This window comes from Crocodylus porosus, unplaced genomic scaffold (assembly GCF_001723895.1).
Source record: "Crocodylus porosus isolate Cpor-Errol unplaced genomic scaffold, CroPor_comp1, whole genome shotgun sequence".
In the NCBI taxonomy this organism is placed as follows: domain Eukaryota; kingdom Metazoa; phylum Chordata; order Crocodylia; family Crocodylidae; genus Crocodylus; species Crocodylus porosus.
Genome location: NW_017728931.1, coordinates 110521954 through 110532141, shown reverse-complemented (window position 1 = coordinate 110532141; position 10188 = coordinate 110521954).

The window sequence follows — 10188 nt, the reverse complement described above, 5'->3', positions numbered from 1 at the left end:
TGCCAGCTTGTGACTGTTATTCCTGGTCACTCCTGGCAGTGCTCGGGGGAACAGGGACTCCCCCAATGCCTGATGATCCCCCCTGACTAGTTTGTAACAGGCTACTAGTTCCCCCCTCAGCCTTCTCTTCTGGAGGCTGAACAGATCCAGGCCCCGTAGCCTCTCCCCATATGGCCTGCCCTGCTGCCCCCTGATCATATGGGTGGTCCTCCCCTGGACCCTCTCCATGTTGTCCACATCCCTCTTGAAGTGTGGTGCCCATAACTGGATGCAGTACTCCAGCTGCGCCCTGACCAGTGCTGCATAGAGCGGGAGGATCACCTCCTTGGACCTGCTTGAGATGCATCTGTGGATGCAAGACAAGGTACGGTTGGCCTTCCTGACTGCATCCCCACACTGCTGGCCCATGTTCATCTTGACATTAATAATGAGTCCAAGATCCTTTTCTGCCTCTGTACTGACAAGAAGGGAGTTCCCCAGCCTGTAGGTATGGTGCCGGTTGTTCCTCCCCAAGTGTATCACCTTGCACTTGTCAGTGTTGAATCCCATCCTATTCTCATCCGCCCACCCCTGCAACCTGTCTAGGTCCAATTGCAGCCTATTCTTCCCTTCTAGCGTGCCCACATCCCCCCACATCTTAGTGTCATCAGCAAATTTGAACACCCCCGTCCAAGCCGCTGATGAAGATGTTGATCAGTGCGGGCTGGAGGACCAAGCCCTGGAGGATCCCACTGCCCACATCCCTCCAGGTTGAAAATGACCCATCCACCACCACTCTCTGGGTGCGGCCTTCCAGCCAATTAGTGACCCATTTGGCTGTGTAGGTGTTGACACCACAGTCCCCCAGTTTTTTAATGAGAACAGGGTGACAGACAGTGTTGAAGGCCTTCTGAAAGTCCAGAAAGACTACATCCACTGCTACTCCTGTGTGTCACAATGGATTCCAGAAGATGATGTGGGTGTCAGTAGTAATGATTATGTTTGCTCCTTCCAGTCTATGTATCCATCCTAATATCTTAGAAAAGGAATCAACTTTATTCCTTTAACCAATTAAAACACATTTCAGGTTTCAGACCTCTGCAGGCCTCTGATATTCTATCTTTAAATACAAAATTGAGTCAGTAATGGATTGGATTTTGATTAATAAACTGACTGTATATAAAACAAAATTGTTATTCTATTTTACATAAAAATATAAAAGTACTTTATTCAGTTAAATGTTACAGGAACATGCAGTGAACCCTAACAGCTGTTCAAGCCAAGCATGTAAAGTATACTTCCATTTGAAATGCAAACCACAGAAGTTTGGCCTTTATTATAATGTTTATAAACATACTAGCTTTTATTACTTTTTTGGCAGTATATGCAGAATGTGTGATGATGAGAAAAATGGGGAGATGAGGGACTGAGCTTTCCTTCTAGGAATTTTTCACCATGACTCAGTGATCAGGGCAGAATTCTATTTAATCAAAGTGCAGCTTGCAACAAGCTTTAAAGTTACTTAACTGAAGTGTACATGCTATTCTGTTATCCTTACAAGATATGCAAGTGCCTTCATTGTAGGAATAGGACTGCCCTCTTGAGATGTGTAGATGTCTTTATATTCCCATAATGGAGGCACTTATGCCCCCAGTACAGGTAATAGAATATCCCCTATACTTTAGTCAGGTAACTCTGAGTTGGTCACAAGCTGCACTTTGATCATCCAGTAGGTGAAAGAGAATTCTGCTCCAGGTGTCCAGATATTTGAGATTATTTTTAATTGGGATATATTCTATTTTGAAAATTAAATACCTCATGACAAGTAATATAATGGGTATATATTTCATAAACAAAGAAAGTGGAATTTTTTAGAATTTTATAAATGCATTGAATGTAAAGACATAATGATTAGTCATGTTTTGAACGAGTAAGACAGACTTAAGTCATATCCATACAAAGTGTTTGGTAAGAATTGAATAATATCCCTCCAAAAATCTGACATGTATGTACCCATCAGCATATTTTGCTCAGTTTAAAGAGCTGTAGTTAAATTCACATAAATCTTTATTGAAAGGTAATTTGGAAAAACCGATACATGAACTAATGATAAGATGGATGCTTGTGGTTGGAAATAATGTCATGTAACTACATTACAGGCTTTATAATACAGCACTAAGTTTTATTTTTCCAAAAGAATGGGTGAAAAACAGTGAGGAACAGACAGGGATTGTTTTTTTCATTCTGTGTCTCTGCTGAAAGGAATCGTTAGGATAAGTGGCCTAATGGACCCTCCACTACCCACGCATTGCAGTGGAGAGGACAACATCATTCTTCTAACTTGACAGCTGCATCCTGAGGTGCCTGCACTTTTCTAATACGGCTTTTAACTTTCTAGGCTTAAAATTGGCCAAAGTTGGAAAAGTGTCATTATGTGCCAGGGCATGTATGTAGAAGGGGATTTGAATTGCATGTCTTAGCATTCAATTAAAACACAAGAGACTGCATCCACACAACACAGGAGTTTGTTTCCCCAAGGATAAGAACTAGCAGCACACCTTAGCTGCTTGTCCCGGGGGAATGCCCTCTGGTGGAGAGCAGGTTACCCTCAGTGTGAGAAGCTGGGGCTAGCAACTGTGTTGGCTGCAGCAGCCTTACCTGGGGTCCTGGGCACCTTGGGGAGCTGCAGCCATGGTGCTTCTGCAGCTGGGAGCCTGACCAGCAGCTGAAGCATGGCTCCAGCTGGCCAGGCTCATGGCATGTGCCGATTTTTAAGGTGAGGGGATTTTTAACCTCAGGATCTCCCAGGATCAAAGTGCCCCACCCCAGCGAAGCAAAGTAGCAGATGGGCCAGTGCTGCCACCTACCTTGTGTCTGTGCTTATCTGAATGTGGCTGAGAAGGTTTGAAGAATAGGGTTTCTCTGACTTCCTTTCATTTTCCAATGGAAGGAACTCTCAGTATTAGATGAGAAACAGAAAACTTGGCAGGATGGATCAAGTAGTAAAGTTTTAGTTTGGATCAAGCCTGTTTTTTTTAAACATTTGTTACATCAAAGGTTTAGATTTCTCAGGAGAAGAGGAAGTAGAAATTTCAACCAGTTTCAGTCACTGGAGTCATTAAGAAAAAATGGGTAAAGAAATTAGAGATATTCCAGAAATGTCACAGCCTCAAGGTGTAGTGAGGAGCAAGCAGCTAATGAATTTAAGAAGCTACAAAACACAACAAACAAAAACCAACCTGATTGAAAAAAATATTAAATCCAGAAAAAGTGAAGAAGCATGCTGTGAAAATTAGAAAACTATGTATGGGCATTAATGAAAATCTCAGTTATGAAATAGTAGGCGGTAAAGGTTTAATTATATACAGTGATATGAAGGAAGGAGAAGCAGCATAGCACTATATTAAATTATACTATACCACTTTTGGTTTTTATGATCATACTAAGTGTAGCTAAAGCTTGCCCAGAAAAAAAAGAGGTTGATAAATGACTATAAAAGTGCTAGCATGTACTGGAGGAATCACCTGTATCTGGATATTAAAAAGACCTGAAAAGGATTATCAGCAGAAAATGTGTATAAATCCTGATGATGCCCTTTTAGAAGCAACACAATTTATGACAGAACTTGTAAAAACTGAAATGTCTTCAACAACTTCATAGCTAAAATAAGAATTTTCCTCATGGAATGCCACCAATGCCCTCAGATCTGGGATAATCAAGAGCATAATAACAGAATGCCATGCTGCCAAGAAAGTAAAGACTCAAAACAAGCAAAAATAGACTTATTTACTAGGGGTGTGTGAAGCGGGCAGTATTCAGATTTGGATTTGGCCCAATTCGGGGGACAGTGATTCAATTCACTGATTTGGATCACTGTCCTGATGCAATTCAGCTGAATCTGAATCTGAAGATTTGATTCTGATTCAAAGAATCAGCGATTTGGCCATAGACACAGCTTTATATATTTTTTCTACATGGCTTAAGGTACCAGGCCTAACTCATGAATGCTGAGATGGTGGGGCGGATGGAGCGTCCTACAGAAGCATGGGGCAGTCCCGTGTGCTTGGTGGTGGACCTGGAAGTGGACCGGAAGTACTTCCAGTACTCCCCCAGTGCTCCCATGGGGCGCTCCATCCGCCCCACCATCTCAGCATTCACAAGCCACACATGGTACTTCAAGGTACATAGAAAAAACATATAAAGCTGTGTCTGGCCAAATCATCAAATCTCTCCGAATTGAATCGGATGCTTCTGATTCAATTTGGAGAAATTAATGGGTTTCCTGATTCAATTCGGATTTAGCTGCCAAATCAGGGCCAAATCTCCTGTGGATGCAATCAGTGACCAAAGCTTTGCATGGTCTTATTACTATGTGGTCCCAAAAATGCAGGGGCGAAAAACTGTATTTAAATTTGGGCCACTGTAATCAGACCCATTTTTTGCATGGATTCAGAAATTTCAAACTTGGATTTTGGGGCATCCATATTAGTCTCATCCAGATGACAGATCCTTCTAGACACAAACTAAGTTCTAACTTAGCAGATTCAAGTCAAACATGCAGCCAAAAGCCATAAAGCACTTTTTTTTTTAACCTTACATATGGAGTATTGTAACAATAGTAAGTTTCCCTTAATTATTTGAAAGGACCTGTAGCCAAGGACTGACAGCTTTCTCCCCTGAGTCAGGATGGATGCCTAGACACACTTGTAAACCACATCTGTTAAGGAAGCACAAAGCTAAATATGGCAGTAATATGGCAGTAATTTATTCACAAGGGGTCATATTTTTTAAACTGCCATACACACTATTACTGAAAAGGAAAAAACTTCACGTAACCATGGTGAGAGAAGGAAGGATATTATAACTGTGGCCCCACAGTTGTACATGAAGAGTGGTGGTTCAGGTTCTGATAAATGCGGCATCATTTCTGTTAGAGAGATGTGTTTATATCTTTATATTCTTCCTCCTGTCCCCTACTTCCCTGTTTCCATAAGATACACTTTATACACTGTTTTTTTCTGAAAAGGTCTCAAACTGCTTTTTTTCCAGGATGGTTTTCTGTCCTTAATCACTCCTTCATAGCTGAGGGTCCATATAAGGCCATGTTTGAAACTAGAGGAGTAAAGTTTTTGGAAACACTCCTGTTCCCAAACCTCTGGGTTAAGTACATCTATATAGCATGCAATATAGTTGCCTTGTCAAAACTAGGAGCCTAGCAATCTCACAGTAAAAGACACACTTCTTAAAGGCTCTCTTTTCATCAGATGAAAACAAAAGACATGGGTCTCTTTTTTGACATTGCACCATGAATAATTCCAGTTTTTCTACAAATGTTATCTGACACTTTTTTGTCCTTGTTGAACTAATATTGAACTAAGTTTATATAAATTGAGAACATAGATTCTAATCAAGTAGCTAATTTAAAAAAAATCTTTTTATTATGATTCAGCAGTGATATGGACTTGTAACAGCTGAATAAGGCTAGGTCTTGTTTCAGCCTTAGCAAGAACAGTAACTTCAGGCATTTATTCACAAGCAGCAAGGCTGCTCCGACACGCTGTAATTATAACTCATTGGAGCAGACTTCATTAATTGAGTCTGCTGGAGCAAGGTAATTACCACACTCTAGCAGACTCCAGTGTCTTGTGTATCAGTGTTCCCAGGCTGAAAAATGGTGGTGGGGGTGTTTTAACTAAAGCTTGTTCAATGAGCTTCAGTTAAAGTGCCCCCACTGCCATTTTTCAGTGCAGGGATGCTGACACACAAGATGCTTCTGGCGCTTTAATTAGAGCAGCTCTCGGAGCCACTCTAATTAAAGAACCCCACCTCCCAGAGCGCACATATAAATGCCCTTCTTTCATAGATAATGGAAGTTCTTCCCTTAACAAAACATTACTGAAGATCATCACAAGGAAACTGCTAGCTCCACCTTAAATATGTTTATCTAGAAAAAAATTGTCTAGAAAATCTACCCGTTTCTGGAGTTTTTTCCTCCTTTTCCTGCTTTCTATTTGCTTAAAGATTTCTTTTTTTATTATTTCTTTATCTTAAATGTCTTTATTAATTGTATGCATCTTTGGCTGGCCTTTCACTTCCAGAGATATTCAGGTAACTTAAAAGTGTGGAGCATCTGAGGTGTACAGATTTTTATTATAAGTAGCATATGTGTCATTTTTATTAGCGTGCGTAGTTATCTTTGGCTTCTTGTTTTTAATTGGTGGAATAATGTGTTGGCCTTGAATCCCTTTAAGCTTCCAAGCCAATAACTTATCATATTAGTACCTTTTAAATAAAACATCTGTTTGTAAACATACAGGCTTTCTCAGTGGCATCTGTTATCAGCATATTTAAGTGCTTCCTCCTAATATTAGTAAATTTTGATCTACTTTTAATATGCATCTTATAAAACTCTATCCACTTTTTAAAACTTGTTTTAGCTAGGTAAGATCAAATAAACTAAGATTCTAAGATGAGTTGAGATAAACTCAGTAGTGATCTTCAATTTGAAAAGGCACATACTTTGAAAATATCAAATGCACTCTACTTTTTATACCTTGGCTGTAGCACAAATTATCTGAACCATTATTTGCCTTGCCTGAAAATGATTTTGTTGAAGTCAAATGAGTAAAATTTAACATTTTGGAGTCATAGCTCTGCATCTGCTACAAGGCCTAGATTGTCAAATTGACACCCTATTTGCTTTGCCCACTTTCACATGTTCAAATTTGCTCAGACTTCAAGTTTGATAATCCAAATCTAGTTTCTCCATTCAGTATTTTCAAGCATTCTATTAATTATTATTGATATAGCTTCCTTTTATCTGTTCTATATCACCTAATTTAAATACTCGCTCTCTCTGTCTGGCCCCTGCCTAAGACACCAGATTCAAGCCTGTGCCCTTGCTCTGTTGTAGGTCATCTGGTCTCCTGATGAAAGCATGGGTTCAAATCACACTTTTGACACATTTTCCTCTTCCCCCACTCCCATATCCACATGCTTATTTCTTTTTTACCACTTTCTACTTGATCTTAATTTGATCTTCCAAATTAGTAACATTTCATGTTTACTGCTAGGATCCTACACTTCAGACCATTTTTCAGGGCCTTACATTCAAAATCAACACCCTGATGCCCACTTCGGAGGGGCACTTGATTTTCTTGAGCTCTGTCATTCTGGCATATTTTAATTGCCATGCCTTCATTTGCAATCAGACAAGCTTCCCTACAATAAAAGCCTGAAACATTCTTTTTGGTGCAACATTATTTTAAATTTTTAGAACTTTGTGTGGATCCATCCTGTGCAACTTCATGTTCTACTCTGTTTCAGAGGCCTAGTAAGTTTAGGGGGCATAGATTGAAAAATTCAGAGACCTGAAGAAGGCTGAAGTAACCTGGCTTTCTGAAATGTGAGGTCTAAGGGGATGTCAAATCTACCTGACTCTAACAAGCACTATTAAAATCTGGTTCACTCTTCATTAAAGATGCGAGGAGGAGGAACAAACATGAAATCATTTTAAATGTGTAGTGTTATGTATTAAGCTTTAAGAAATGTGTCTGTAAATAAAACTTTAAAGTTTAGTTTAACTGTATCCCTTACTCCTTTCCCTTTTTAGAGTGGAAAGTATTTTGGAGAAGGTATAAAGTTAACCACCATGGGTGCTGGACATACTCTATGATTATTTAAGTCATGGTGGTCCCACGGTGAGTTGGTCTGAGAAGACCTAAGCAATGTTTGTGTTATGTTTCACAAAATCGAATTCTGTGAAGATACATGTTTGTGGACTCAGCCTTTCTAGCTGAATTGCTTCACAGTTCTTTCCATGAATGCAGAGATACAGAGTACTATGACTAAAATTGTAGTTCCTCACTATTACTTTTTCCCCTTTGAATAAAAGTAAAATGTTGCTGATAAAGTTTGTGGCTGATAAAACAGGGGCAGCATAAAAAATGAAGAGGACACATTACTGATACAAAGCAATATAGATCTTTTAGCTAGTCTGAACACATGCACATGGTTATATAGTTCAACATAGCCCAATATAAAGTCTATACATAAAAGAACAAAGAGTAAAGGTCACTTTAATTGACTCTGCTAGGAAGCTAGAAAGGACTTGGTGGTCATGGTAGATAATGATCTGAATATGAGCTACCAGGGTAATACTGTGGTAAAAAATGACAATATGATATTTAGCATTATCAACAGTACCTCAGTATAAATTGGAAGGGCATAATACCTCTTATTTTTCACTGGTATAGTCAGAATATCATATTAAGTTCTTGTTTCCACAATTCATGAAGGAGGTTAAATAAATAAGACCTGGCTAAGAAAAGAACTATTAAAGGATTGGACAATGTGTCTTATAGTGAAAGAGTCAAGGATCCCAAAACCTATTTAGTTTATCAAAGAAAGACCTAAGGGGTGATTTATAAAGGCATGCAGAGGGAATGATAGAAATACAGAAGGTGTAACAAAATTGAATGCCTGGAAGTAAAAGATAGACAAATAGCTAGTTTAAGTTGGACTAAAAATAAAATGACATTTTTAATTAGTGCTGGTAATTAACCATTTGAACAATGTGTTATAGTCTATTCTGTTTCGCTAGCAATTTTTAAATTGAGTCTGGATGTTTCTCTAAAAAAAGATGCTCTTGTTTAGGGGTTCTCTATCCCATGGCCTAGTGCCAGGCCATTGTAGGGTGGTTGCTGGTGCGCAGCACCATCAGCTGCTAGATTGAACTGATCATGGACTGACAAACGGCAGTCCCCCGAGAGCCGGGTGGAGAGGCCACGGCTCCTTTTGCAGTACCAGTAGCACTGCAGGGTTTGTCCCTGTCCAGGCAGTGGGGGTATCCTTACCTGTCTTTTGGCTGGAAATTCTGGCCACAGTCGGCTGTGACTGCCGGGCCGCAGTTTGCCAGGCCATGGCATAAAAACTTTGGGGACCCCTGCTTTAGTTCAAACAATAATAATCTCAGGGAAGTCTTGTGGTCTGTGTTACATATGAGGTCAAAATAGACCAGTTACCTATCTTCTGAGTGGCCAGGGCTGCAAGCCACATGCTACATGGACCACAAACCATGCCATATGGGTCACCCCTGCTGTAGGCACCCCCCCAACTGCTCCATATTGGCACCCTTGTATTGTGCCATGTGACACTGCATTGTGAGCAGCCCCCCTCAGTGCCCTTTGCTATGCAACACCAAATGGCAAATGACCCCTGCTATGCTGCAGTGGTGCCCCTGCTACAGGCAGGTCCAGGTCCAGGTAGTAGAAGCAGGAGGAGGGACACAGAGCTTGAAGACTGAGGTGGCAGCAATGAGAGGGTCTGATGTCACAATCTTTGAACACCCATTTCTTCAGATGTCTGAAGGCTGCACTTTCACACTTGAGGTGATGTTGCATTTCTTTGTCAATCTCATCTTCTGCAAGAGATGGCTTCCTAGGTATGGGAAATACTCAACATTCTCTAGAGTCTCACCATGGATCCAGATTACCAGAGCTGGGGACTGTTATTTGGATCTTGTTAGTGGAGGACCTTAGTCTTCTGAATGTTAAGCATTAGTCCCATTTTTTTGTATGCCTCAATGTGGCTGTGAGGACTGCACACTTTCATCTAAAACTCCAAAAGCCCCATCAGGCCCCTAGAAGAAGGGGCACAGAATGCCGCAGGACCCTTAAGACTTACTGGTGAGGAAGAGTGAGCCTGGACTGGTACAGCATATGGCACTGCAGCTCTGCTTTTTAAGCACACTGTGGGTCCAGCCCACGCCCAGCACTAGAGAAGATTGCTGCTACCAGCTGTCCCAGGTGGCAGCGGCAACCTCCTCTCATCCGACACACAGATCTGGGGGCTCGCATCCCTGGGAGGAGTCTGGCACAGCCCAGCAGCCCTCTTGGGGGTGCAAGCCCCCAGATCTGTGCCCCTGGATAATGGAGGCTGCCTCTGCCACCTGGGACTAGTGCTGAAGCCAAATAAGCCAGGCTTCAAAACTCAAAACATTTTCATAGTTTCATAGTTTCTAGGGTCACAAGGGACCTGAGTAGATCATCTAGTTCGACCCCCCACCATGTCAGGAAATAATACTGGGGTCAAACAACCCCAGAAAGATGTTCATCCAACCTCCTCTTAAAACCCCCCAGGGTAGGAGCCAGCACCACTTCTCTTGGAAGTTGGTTCCAGATCCTAGCCGCCCTGACAGTGAAGTAGTGC